This window comes from Dermacentor andersoni, chromosome 3, assembly GCF_023375885.2.
Source record: "Dermacentor andersoni chromosome 3, qqDerAnde1_hic_scaffold, whole genome shotgun sequence".
Taxonomy (NCBI): domain Eukaryota; kingdom Metazoa; phylum Arthropoda; class Arachnida; order Ixodida; family Ixodidae; genus Dermacentor; species Dermacentor andersoni.
In genome coordinates this window covers 174,672,389-174,685,724 of record NC_092816.1, presented here as the reverse complement: position 1 = coordinate 174,685,724, position 13,336 = coordinate 174,672,389, and the positions used below count along the sequence as shown (strand labels likewise).

The 13,336-nt window shown below is 43.7% G+C and overlaps 2 long non-coding RNA genes across 2 annotated transcripts in view; both read right to left on the bottom strand.

Annotated features, from left to right (window-relative positions):
• LOC129383073 (uncharacterized) overlaps nt 1–5,906 on the bottom strand; it is a 32,865-nt gene extending 26,959 nt beyond the window's left edge. The window contains exon 1 of the long non-coding RNA XR_008611010.1: nt 5,820–5,906. This is a non-coding gene — a long non-coding RNA (uncharacterized lncRNA). The remainder of the gene's footprint in view (nt 1–5,819) is intronic.
• The window catches only part of LOC140216476 (uncharacterized), a 304,566-nt gene that overhangs the window by 277,177 nt on the left and 14,053 nt on the right, over nt 1–13,336 (bottom strand). The window lies entirely within an intron of this gene.

Sequence of the window (13,336 nt, the reverse complement as noted above, 5' to 3'; positions counted from 1 at the left end):
TACCAAGAGTTTTGTCGACTTAACTATAAGCATGCCTATTTGGAGTTTTAGGGATTTTTTGTTGACATTCGTGGTAAGGTAACAGGAAGGAAATTTTCTTCGGAAAGATCTGCAAAGGACTTTTACTAAACGTAATACTTCGCACTTATTTTGTTGCGGTGTAAATGTATGCGCCTAAATTCCTCATTACTTCTAAAGGCACACTAACAAGCTTATTAGGTGAATCATGTGGGCACAGGAAGCTGTTTTTAGAATAAAAGCACAACCTTGGGATCGTAGGCCATTTTAGAAAATTTCTTTTCTTTTTTTTAAACATTGTGACGGTAGACCCAGCACCGCAAGAAATAATTAAGAACAATAATTTGAAATATAGCAATAAAGACGCCTACAAACAAATAACAGATAACACAAAATTGAAGGAAGTGGTCAACATCATCACAAGCATTTTACGCTACTTCCATTTCTCATTTGCTTTATTTTGGAAATTTCGAAGCGGACTCGTATGACAACAATTTCACACCAAACGTGTGAATGGTTTTTCCCACGCTTCCGAAAAAGTTATAAATTGCTGAAGTTAGAACACAATTTACCCCTTATAACCGACGTGGTTGCTTAGTGGCTATGTTGATCGAGGAAACACGATCGAAGTCGTTCCAGGTAGCACGAGGTAGCGCAATCGAAGCATGGCCACGGCGACAGCATTTCGGTGGGCCTAACAATCAAAACACTCGTGTTCTTAGGCGCATTTCAAGGAATAATTTGGTGGTACAAATTATTACGGAATCCCCACTACGGCGTGCATCATAATTAAATAGTGGTTTTGACACGTAAAATCCCTTAATTTAATTTAAACGTTTCTAAATTCACTATTCTAGTTCAAATCAAGTAAGACAACATTTTGTTGATGCGCAATTCTTTTGACAATTCCTTTTCGGCATTTCTACCACAAAATTCGCTTCGAGTATGCTTCATCATCATCACCAGCCTATTGTATTTCCACAGCAGGACAAAGGCATCGCTCTGCGATCTCCAACTATACCTGTCCATCGCCAACCACTTCCAACTAGCGCCCGCGAATTTCTTAATTTCATCACCCGACCTATCCTTCTGCCGTCCCCGACTGCGCTTCCCGTCTCCTGGCACCCATTCTGTAACCCTAATGGTACACTGGTTTTCTAGCCTACGCATTACATGACCTGCCCAGCCCCAATTTTTTTCTTTTAATTTCATTCAGAATATCGGCTATCCCCATTTGCTCTCCGATTCAACTGTTGTCTTCCTGTCTACTAAGGTTACGCCTAATATTATTCCTTCCATTGCTTCTTGCGCGGTTCTTAACTTGTGTTCGACCTTCTTTGTCAGTCTCCAAGTTTCTGCGCCACATGTTAGCACTGGTAGAATGCACAGATTGTACAGCTTCCTTTTCACAGATAGTGGTAAGCTTCCAATCAAGATCTGACAATACCTCTTGTATGCGCTCCAACCCATTTTTATTCTTCTGTAAATTTCATCCTCATGATCAGGGCACCTGTGAGTAATTCACCTAGGAAACTCCTTCGCACACTTTAGAGGCTGACTGACGATCCTGAACTCTTGTTCAGTTGCCAGGCTTTTATTACTTATGTTTGTTTGCTGCATAATAACTTTTAACCCTACTGTTACGCCCTCTCTCTCTCTCTCTCTGTGTGTGTGTGTGTTAAGGCCCTCAATCATTTGTTGTAACTCGTCTCCATTGTTGCTGAATAGAACAACGTCATCTGCAAATCGAAGGTTGCTGGGATATATGACGTTGATCCTCACTCGTAAGCCTTCAGACTTTACTAGATGTAATACTTGTTCCAAGCACGCAGTGAATAACATTGGAGAGACTGTGTCTTCATGTCTGACCCCCTTCTTTATAGAGATCTTACATTTCCTGTGAAGATTTTTAGTATCTGCGGAACCTCTGTAGATATTGTACTGTGTAGAATATACGTAACTGTCATGTACACCGTGATTGCATAATGACTCTATGACTGCTGGTATCTCTACTGAATCAAATGCCTTTTAGTAATCTATAAGAGCCATATAAAGAGGCTGATTTTATTCTGTATATTTATTCATTACCCGATTGATGCAATGATGTGATCTATTGCAGAGTATCCCTTCCTGAATCCAGCCTGTTCCCTTGGTTGACTTAAGTCCAGTGTTACCCTTGTTCTATTGTAGATTACCTTGGTTAATATTTTATATAATACTGGAAGTAAGGTAATGAGCCTCTAATATTTTCAATTATTAATATCTCCCTTTTTGTGAATTAGTATAATGTTCGCATTCTTCCAGTTCTCTGGGACCCTTCAAGTCGATACAGATTTTGTGTAGATGGTCGCCAGTTTTCTAAGCATTATGATTCCACAATCTTTGATTAAATCAACTGGTAGTCCATCTTCTCCTGCCGCTTTTCCCCATTTCATGTCTTGCAAGGTCCTTCTAACTTCATCGCTAATTATAGAAGGAGCCTTCATAAACTGCTCATTACTACTTTGAATTGAGGTATTGCGGCTGTTCTGGGTACTGTACTGGACAGTACAAAATTATTCTGCCGATTTTACTATATCTTCGATACTGCTGATGATTTACCCTTCGTTTATTTCAGTACATACATCTTGCTTTGTCACATGCAAAGTTTCATTCTCACTGATTTCATGCTGTGTCCATCCTTTACTGCTTCCTCAGTTTTTCTCGTGTTATAACTTCAAGTAGCCCTTATTTTCTCCTTGTTGATCATGTTAAAAGTTCCGCAAATTATATCTGATCCATTGATTAGGATACTTTCATTCTTTGCCGGTCCTTTATTAGGTCTTTTGTTACTTGGGAGAACTTACCTACTGAGTGCCTTGGTGCTTTACCTCCCACTTCAAGTGATGATTCTCAATCAAGCTCAATTACCATTTCATTCATTACCTCTGTGATGTTTATCCTTCTGTTCTAAGTCTGCATACATTTTGTTGCAAGTTCCAGCAGGAATTGGTCAGCTGTTACCCTTACCGCGTCTTGGTTGGCCTGTTTCTTCTTTAACCAATTTTGCGCTTTCACTCTTTATATTCAGGTGAATCCTTGGCCTCACTCACCCCTGATCACTGCACTTTACCCAACCGAGCACTTCTACATATTCCACTATGCTGGCACCAGCACAAAGTATTCAATCAATTTGATTTCTTGATTCACCATTAGGGCATTTCAAGTTCCACTTGTTCTTGCGCTTCGTCAAGAAGGTGTTCATTATATTCAGCTCATTCCGCTTATTCTACTAACACCTGTCCTCGAGTGTTCCTAGAATCGACGCCGTAGTTGCCAATTGCTTGTTATCCAGCCTGCTGTTGCCACACTTTTCCATTACTACAGCATACTTAGTTTGCACTTTTCTCATCCATAATGAAATTTCTTCAGGAAAATGATGAACTTCATCATCATCATGACTGCACGTTGGAGCGTAGGCTTGCATTACGATTAATCTATACGTCCTATTAAGTTTTATTACAGCTACTGCTACCCTCTCAATATTGCTGTAGAATTTGTCACTGTTGTCCACTATGTCCTTACGGATTAGGAACCCTACTCCGCGCTGCTTCATATCTGGAGGTCTATAGCAGAGGACGTGTCCACTTGTCAGCACTGTATAAACCTCGCAAATCCATTCCCACTAAGACAAATGATATCCCAAATAATGTCTCAGGGTTTGTCTCAGTCATGCTAAGCCTCAAGTGAAGTCTGCCAAGCTAGCTTCACTCGAGAGAGATCGAGTAATAAATCTTGACAGGGTCAGTTTTCATTGACGGCCTCTCCGATTCCGGAGTGTTACCACCCTAAGCTGCATTACAGGTCAGACCACCACATTGGTCAGGTGCTCCGCAGCTGCTTGATACTGAGGGTGATTGGTTGATCGAATGAGCCATTTGAAAGGGAGTGGCCAAATACTGCACCAGAGAGGCCAATTCCTGTCCTGGTGAGGGAGTGTCTTTTCTTGAAGCTTAGTGGCCTTTCCTAATTTACTTGTACCTGGAATAGTAAAGCCTCACAGGTTCTCACCATTTTTCCGGTCTCAGACGCCACTCCATGTCAGGAGAATATGGTGTACTGGAGGAAGTGAATTCGAGCTTCCCCCCTCGAGATTAAGAAAGAAAACGTGGTTTTGAACTCCTCACTATGACAACCGAGCATCCAAGCCAGTTCAGTCAGATAACCCTGCGGGCTGTGAGGCCACCTGATGTCTGAGAATTCCGGTACAGGGGATCCTTCATGCGTGAAAATATGCACGAATCATCCCCGATAGACGGGATAGACGACAGGTAGCACAACAAAGTATTTCGCAATTGTTCTAACATCATGGTTTCGAAATCTCCCGTAGGCATGAACGCGGTACACGATACACGATGTATTTTCGGCGAAGCTGAACAGCACATAAAAGGTGTGTGAAAAGAAAAAGGTGCAGTGCTTACCGGCAATTCACGCGTCGCGTATGCCCGGCCATACGCGCATCAGCTCACTGCCGCGTCTGCCTGCCTCTGGCATCGGAGGCAGGTAGGTAGGTAGGTTTCAGAAGGAATCGTAACTTGTGCGCCCCGTCTTTTGCGCCGCCGAAGGCCGAGCCATCGGGAGTGAGAACGGTGTACTGGCATATGCATATGTCGGAATATATACCTAAATAGGTTCCGAAATACATAGCGAAATATGTACCCAAACTTCCCTCAAGGGCAAATCCTTCGAGTGTCGAGATCAGTACAATGTGGTTCTGAGCCGCCCATAATACAGGGGACCTTGAAAACGGCTTTTCTAAATGCTTGGACAGCGTTTATACGATGCCTACTTTAAGCTACTGCAAACGTGTCTGTGATCCGTTAGACATTGTTTATGCACTTGGCACGGGGAACCAATCGACGTCCCTCTAACCGCAGCACTTGCGATACTTGCAATACAGCAGCTTCGAATATACGCTCATGATTCACAGGAACACGCGAAAAAGAATATAAGTGCAAACGCAGTAGAAAGAAACGAACGCAAAGTAAGACCATTTTTGGCCTGATGAAAATCTGTATGTGGAGTTTACAACTGCTGTCGCTACGTTATTTTTCCTTATTCTTTGCGTGATACTGCACAGCGTCCTCATCACTTTTCTCTCTTCTTTTTGCGCAACTATTTTGCATCACCTAAGCAAATACATTTCGGCATTGCGCTTCGGAAGTTGCTGGGGATAAGTTCTTGTGCCTTTATTATGTTCCAAGGTATTCTTAGTATAAATGAAATGTGGTTTGTTATGCTTCTTTGCTTTACTTATCTTACTGCATACAATCAGTATTGTGTTGTCACAGTGCCTTGTCAAAACTATATCCCTTCTTATCGTATTCTTCTGTATTCATTCGTATTTAATGATACCTTTGTGATCATTGCCTGCTTTACCGTCATAATAAGTTCCCTATGGTATGTTCACCATACTATGGTATTAAGATATTAAAGTGTTTGTTATCCTATATAATATACTTTTACGGTCGTTTCTATATTTACGATAAGGACGATATCTTGAAACTACTGCAGCATCAGGGTCGCTAGCGCCGCGTCAAACTGTTTAAATCAGCTTTTTGCTCTAGCACCCAATTCCGATTTCTACTGTGGAAAAATATTACGCGATCTGATTGATCACGATTCAGCCAGTTTTCGCCAGAAATTATGGTATGAGCCTCTACTCCGTGAGTTTGCCCAAACAAAATGAATATTAACGGCTCTCATACTTGAATCGACAAACACAAATGAGTTAGACAAAAAACTAATATAAATGCACTCACTGCTCCATAGTCTAATACGTGCGAAACATCGTGTCCTTCTCCTTCCTTTCTTTCTGGTTCTTTTTTCGGTGGTTCTTTTTTCTTTGGCCTTTCTATTTCGATTTCTGGTGAAGACATGAAAAAGAACTATGAGAAACGTAAAAAGATGCGTGCTTATGTTAACGTACATTCATGAGCTGTTTCGAACACAATGTTTTTACTACTAATAATAGCTTAATTGCTCCAGCTGTGGGATATTACAAAACATAGGTTTTAAGGTCAGACAGTATGGCATAGTCAAAAAGCAGTGTGCCCCGTATTTTTATTCTATTAACTCATCAGGTGCGCTCAGTTGAGAGCCCCACGCCAGTGGGTGCACTTTCGGCTCCGGCGATGAGCTTTCGCTTACGCTCCAATGGCGAGCTGGTCAGCACCATCTCCCATTTCTCGGGCGTTGAGTTTGGGTTTGGAGGGAGGAGGAGGGTGCTATTATGGATATTCCGGCAGGTCGGTGCGGTATGGTATAGGGTAGCTCGCTCCGTATCCAAAAGAACAAAAATTGTTTTCAAGGGGTGGGGTACGTCGCGCGGAGGAGCGCGAGGGGCCGACATGTGTTGGTCTGGAGTTGCCTCCACGCCGTGGCGTCAGCTGTTTGTTGGCGTCTAACGATATGATAAATTCTTCTCTTGAATTCAGGAATTCTGTGGGTTTGCGTGCCGAAACGACAACTTGATTATGAGGCATGCCCTAGAGAAGGACTTCGCAATAGTTTTCGCCGCCAGAGGATCTTCAACGTGTCCACAATGCAGCCATTTTTCTCGTTCATATATATACTGGTATGTATAAAAGGCAATCCGTAAGTAAACATGGTGAACGAAGATAATCTGACTAAAATATGATTAAATAGTACAACGTTGAAATGTCTCGAGCGACAAAGAGAGGATCACCATAGGATTTTGGCCAAACAGCTGTGAACAAAAAAGCTGTGCATATAAACAAATAAACCTACCTTAGTTATACATGGGTATTTTGACAGTGCTAAAATCTGATTACACAAGGCGCACTACTATTTCATAAGGAAAGGAACGTGAAAAAAGGGGGTTAACCGAAGGGCTCGATTTTTATTAGTAATATCATAAGAAACCAACAAACACTGACACCAAGGACAACATAGGGGAAATTACTTGTGCCTAATAGATGAAACAAAGAAACGATAAATAAATGGAAATTAAAGTGAGTGAAAAAACAACTTGCCGCAGGTGGGAACCGAACCCACAACCTTCGTTGTTTGTTGGCTTCTTATGATATGACTAATAAGGAAAGGAAGTTTCATATATCACAAGAAAAGGTAAGAACTGTTTTCCAATTCATAGTAGACTTCGTTAACTGTGATAGAGTAATATTATTTTTTACTGATGTCATTTTTTGATTCTTGTTTTCTAATATAGTTTTATACAACGCCACCCTCGCCGCTAACTACCAGTCCTATACCGTCGGGTTGCTGTCCAGTTGCCCGTAGTGTTTGAGCACAATTACCTTACGAAGAAGTAGAAATGCAATAACGAGATCGTGGCATTCACTGTGGACAAATACAGGCAGGAAATGAGCTCACACTCTAAAGAATCGCCAAAGCCTATCGTTTTCATTGGTTCTTTTCTTTTGAGACTAGGCCCTCAAGTATGGTAATTGACGGTCCAATGAACGACGTGGAATGCCAAATTGAATAGCACTGCTGGATAGATGCCCTCAATTAATTACGTTATCTCATGGATGCCCTGCTTCTGCTGATGTTTGTCGAGGCCTCTACAGGATAAATGTGCTATTAACGGACAAGAGTCAACCAGAAACAAACTCAGCGTAAGCAGATGTGCAAAAGCGCGACAAGCAAGAAATACCCCTCGCTTATAAATAAATCCAGTCGAAACAGGAGGAAGTCGGGAGATGGCAAATTCCTAACGATGAGCAAAAGGACAACAAGGTTCCGCAAATGGAGTTGTCTTCTTCAAGGCGACATATGCTTTCCTCGCCACAGTATATACAGGTGGGGTTCTTCTAAAGGGGAGAGGGTGTAAGGTGGCTGGATGCGGCAACAGGCGAACTTGTGTAATCGGCAAGGGTGTACCATTTGAGATAAAGGAGTGCTGTGCACGAGGCCATGGGCACGACCGTCTGTCAATTACGTGTCAACGGCCGCGTATCAGCCGGCGTGTCAACACCGTGCACAGCAGCCCTCTATTACCTATTTCAGTGGTGGTCGTGGGCTATCGTGCCTCTGTAAGAGACAATAGAAGGAGCAGCAGAAACCGGTGCTCGTGAGAAAAAAAGTAAACAGAAAAGCCCACTAAGCAACGAAACTAAGTGTTGTTGTCTATAGCTAGAAATTTAGCATAGCTAATACATTCTAAAGCTTCTATTGAAACGTTTGTCGATATAGGTGGCAATATCTTGTACTTATGCATAAGGTATGATTCTCTGTATATTCTTTTGCGTTCAAAATAGAAATTTGACTGTAAGATGTAGAGTTTAAGTTTGTCAAAGTTATGCCCTGGTTGCTTGAAATGCTCGGCGACGGCCTTTTCAAGCTTTTGAGCTGGGTCCGCGCGATGTCCGTTTAATCTGACGTTCAATGATTGTCCCATTTCACCGATATATTGTTTTCTACAGAAGGAACATTCAAGCATTCATATCATATCCGAAATTGTACGAGTAAAGCAGGATTTCACTTCGTATGTATATGTGTGGTGCTTTTAATTTTAATGTCACTTTGAAGCTGCCTGCAGCTTTTACACCTGGGGCGACAACATAATTTTATTACGGGGCAATAGTGTTGGCTGAATTTTGCATGCGCTAACATGTCTTTAAAGTTCCTTTTGCGGCTAAAGGTAACACTTGGCACATCCGGGAGCGGTATTCTCAGACGCTCGTTACTTCATTATATTGGGTGGAATTTCCGTAGGATGTTGTTTATGTTTGGGAGTGCATTAGAATACTTTGTTATAAAGGCTAACGGTCTGTCAGATTCTCGTGTAGGCTGTACTTTCCCCAATTCCTACTGTCTCTCCAATCTTGACGTGACATACCGAGGCCTGTCGAGAGCAACTTGTGGATAGTTTCTGCTAGCTTTGTTTTAAGGTCATTTAGGAGGTGCACATAATCGCGGTGTTAGTTGTCGATTACTCTTATTCTTTAAGCTTGTCCGACAAAAATTTGTTGGTTGCAGTGTCGCGGGTGATGAATGTTGTAGTCGAAATATTGCTGGCTATCCGTAGGCTTCCGGTAAAAGGTCGTTCTTAGTTTTTCGCTTTCTATGTAGACCGTCGTGTTCAGGAAGATGATCTTAATAGGAAAGTAGTGAGCAGTAAATTTAATAGTCGGGTGAAAACTCCTGAAATGGTGAATTAAGTCGCTTAACGCGCTTGTGCCGTGCGCCCATATTATAAATATGTTGCCAAGGTAACAAAGATAGGTGTGGGGTTTAAAGGGTAGGACATCAACAGGTCTGCTTCAAGCTGTCCCATGAAAATGTTCGCATACGCGGCAGCGAATGGTGTTCCCATGCTAGTGCCGAAAGTTCGCAGGTAGTGAACAGAATCGAATTCGAAATAGTTGAGCGTGACAGCTAACCTAAAGAACGACTGGTAAACTTCAGGAGCGTGCGCTTGGGTATTGATTGCTGTGGAGTTAGAAACGGCTTCAATTACTTGACCCATGGGTATGTTAGTGTAAAGGGCAGAAACATCCAATGCAACTATAATAGCACGGTCGGAAAGGATTTGCTTGGCGTCGATGTCTTCTTTAATTCGTAGGAAGTGCGGCGTGCCTTGAACAAAATATCCGAGGGCGGTGGGGATGTTTGACAGGGAGGTGGTGATTCAAGAATTTCGATAGTGGGTCAGTAGGTGTGTTGTAATCAGACACAATGGGCCGACCTCGGATTTCTGCTGAAAATATATGTTTGAGGGAACATTATGTATTTTAGGAAGAACATAAAAGCGGCCTGCTTTTTTGTTCTTTGGTATCATGAAGCGATATTCAGATTGCGTTATTAGTTCCGTGGAGTGGAGCTCCATTATTGTGTTTCTCACAGTATTGCTGTAGTCTTGCCTTGTAGCGAAAAGAAATAACTTTTTTGGATGAAAGATTATCATGCTGCTGATTTTCATATGTTTTTGCGAATTGTGTACGCATGCCCATGCTGAAAACGGTATAAAATGGCTGGCAAATTTCAAATAAGCTTCCAGTTGGCAGTGAGCGCTTGTCCTTGGTATTTGTTTCCTCGTGTGCTTGATTTATTCACACTGTTTAACGTCAGTTTTAAATACTCAGTTTTTAAACAACCTCATTTTTACACTCTTAGCATGACCAAAATATGGCCGCTGCGGTGCCACCTTATTGAACTCACGCAGAACAAAGCCGTTACCCAGCAAACAATCGAATGTCTCCAGGACCACAACCATCCGGGTTCTGATGACGACATCCTGGAGGAGTTGAGGGGGCGAAACAGGCGATTTCAAAGCCGCACAGGGACAACGTCCCGCGCGCAACGGGGGCACAACCACGACCTCGACAAGCCCATGGCCCTCTCTGACGTGCAAAAAGCAATCTATGCACTGACACAAAACACGATCACTCGGCAAGGACAAAATAAATAACAAGCTCCTGTGCGATCTTTATGACGGCATCATTCCATCTCTCACTGACCAATTTAGTTATCATTGGAAATTGGGTACGCTACCAGCAGACTGGTAGCACGCGGATATCACGCGCATTCTTAATCAAAGTGAACCCGCCAGCTGCGAAAATCTGAGACCAATTTCGCTAACTTCATGCCTACGAAACCTTCTTGAACACGTCATTCTGAACCGCCTTCAAGCTTAACTATAATCCAGTGACTTCTTTCCCGAAACAATGTGCGGTATCTGGGTCCACCTTCCTACCAACGACATGCTTCTTCAGCTGAAGGTAGAAGTCCTTGAACACATCTCACCACGCAACACCGGAGCGATCCTAGCACTCGACCTCAAATGCGCTTTCGACAGTGTGCCTCACCATACAATCCTTACAATTCTAAGTCTCTCCAACTGTGGTCTTAATGCTTACAATTACATACGCGCGTTCCTAAGCAACCACACGGCCAGAAGAGGCATTGGCAGATTCATAACACCGAAGTTATCTACCCACCACAAAAGAACCCCACTTGGTACTATTCGATCATGCATCCTTTTCAGCATTGCTACAATGAAATTACCTAACAGAATCTATAGTCGGATACAATTTTAGAAAAAAGGGGGCGTTTACTCCTCCGAGGCGCAGGCACACGAGATCCCACCAATGGGCGCGCACTCTGGACTAAAGTCATCAGCCGGACGGCCGGTGAGCCCACCGACGGAGAAGATGGCCTCCCGCGCTTCGAACTGGGCGAGCTGGTGTCAGCTGTGTGCTTCAGCCCCTCGTTAGAGTGAATTCCAGAACTGTTTGGCATGGTCTATTATACCGGAAATAGTATTACGAATTTACGATGCGGCATTTATGCCGCGTGCGTTTATTCTGAGCCGTGATCCGGCGAAGGAACATTGCAGCGAGGATCGCTGCCGCTGCGCTACGCTTTGCCTGAAAACAGGATCCCGCGGCGACCGCTATACGAACACACATCCTGCGTGTTTCTTCCATGTTGTTTGATTTCGCTCGCGAGTGACGTTACGACAAGAAAAGTTTTCCAAAGACTAGTGCCTACTGTTAGCAGCGGGTGTGTTCGTGTACGGAGTCGCTGCGTTTTTCGTAGGACGGGGTGAAGTGATGGAGCAAAACCAGTCTCGGGAGAAATCAGAAAAGTGTAATCGCATGAAACAAACCTACGAGTGTCTCAACTGAAAATATTTGCAGAAGAAGCCTTCAACGCAAAGATTTGTCGCCGTTAACTTAGCGTGAACGATTATTGTCAGCGGTGAGATAGCCGAGCGTCTAGCAACGGCGCTCGAGCGTTGTGTAGCATCGTTGATTGTTTGCTGTCCACTAGTGCTCACTGCACGCGCAAGCTGTAGAATGCGTGCTGTGAAATCGTGAAAACACAAACCAAAAAATATACGTTTTATGCTATTTAAAACCAAGAGTATTTATTTAAAACGATGAATGAAGCAGTTTTGTACCTTCCTGCCTCGCCCGTATCTTTGCCCTAGGTTTGTAATGGTTGCGATAAATGCATTGTTTTATAGAAGTACTTTTTCAATCGCAACTGATTCATTTTAAGCTTGGAAAATGAGTAGTGGATACGCCATGTACATGTAAACAAGCGCAAAAGCATTGCAGAGCTACCCTAACTACTTTTGTCACTTGCAATGAAGCTAAAGAGCAGACGACGGGCAGCGTTGTAGAAGGCACGGGGTTATTTTTCTGTCGCTATCCGGCATGTGCTGTAGCACATGAGAGCTCTACTAAAGCAGTCATCAGATTAACAAAAGTCTTTATTTATAGCGGGAATTACGCATTTCAGGAGCACGATTTTTCGAGCGGGGCTATCTTAGTCGCGGAGGCAATCGGCTGTCGCGCTTGCGTCATCAGGGCGGGGCCTCCCCTTTTTTCTAAAGTTGTATCCGCCTATAGGCAACACTAGGAATCCGGCGTGGAATATACGCTGGTGATATCCTTATTTGGAACACCAACGGTCCTGAAGCAAGACGCCCTCCAGCAAGCGACTAACCTTTTCCAGGAATATGCAAAAACAAGTGGTCTCCGATGCTCCCCCTTGAAGTTGGAACTGTTAGTTGTTCGCCAGAACTGACGAATAAAACTCATTGAAACACTGCACATCACACTCGAACTGGACGGCAAGAAAATACCCACAGTAAACCGCGTCCGCAACCTCCGCGTGCACATGAGAGAGGACGGCGGGGGTGAATACACCATCCAACGTCTCAAGCAGACCACCCTCCAAACCCGCATTACCACCAAACAGTACAGACTGAAGAGAAGACGACATAGCACACTCATCCAGACCTTTATAATCAGCCGCATCGCCTACCCTGCCGCGTACCTAGTCCTCACCCCCAAAGAGAAAGATCCTATAGACATACTTCTGCAGAAAGCGTACCAGCAGGCGCTTGGCCTACCAGGAGCACCCACAATCATGCTTGAATCCCTAGGAGTCCATAATATAACAAGAGAAACCATGGATGCCCACCTCGCAAGCTAACGAGAACGCCTGGCCTTCACACCTACAGGAAGAATGGTCCTAGTGCACTTAGGTTAGCCCACACAAGGAAAATGCCACGAACAAGCAATCTATATCGCCTGCAAAAAGCGGGAGCACATCAAGGTAGCCTTCATCCCCAAAAACATGCACCTGCAACATCAAGCCGGCCGTCGCCAAGCTCGCGCAAGGACCCTCCAGAACAGATAAGGCAGCCTCCCCACCACACTATACATAGATGCCACGCAGTGCCCCAGAAAGCAGCCAACATGGCCAGCATTGTCGACCCCAACATTCAAGAGGTGTTCTCGATGACGGTCCGCAATGCCATCGTCCTCGAAGCGGATGAGAC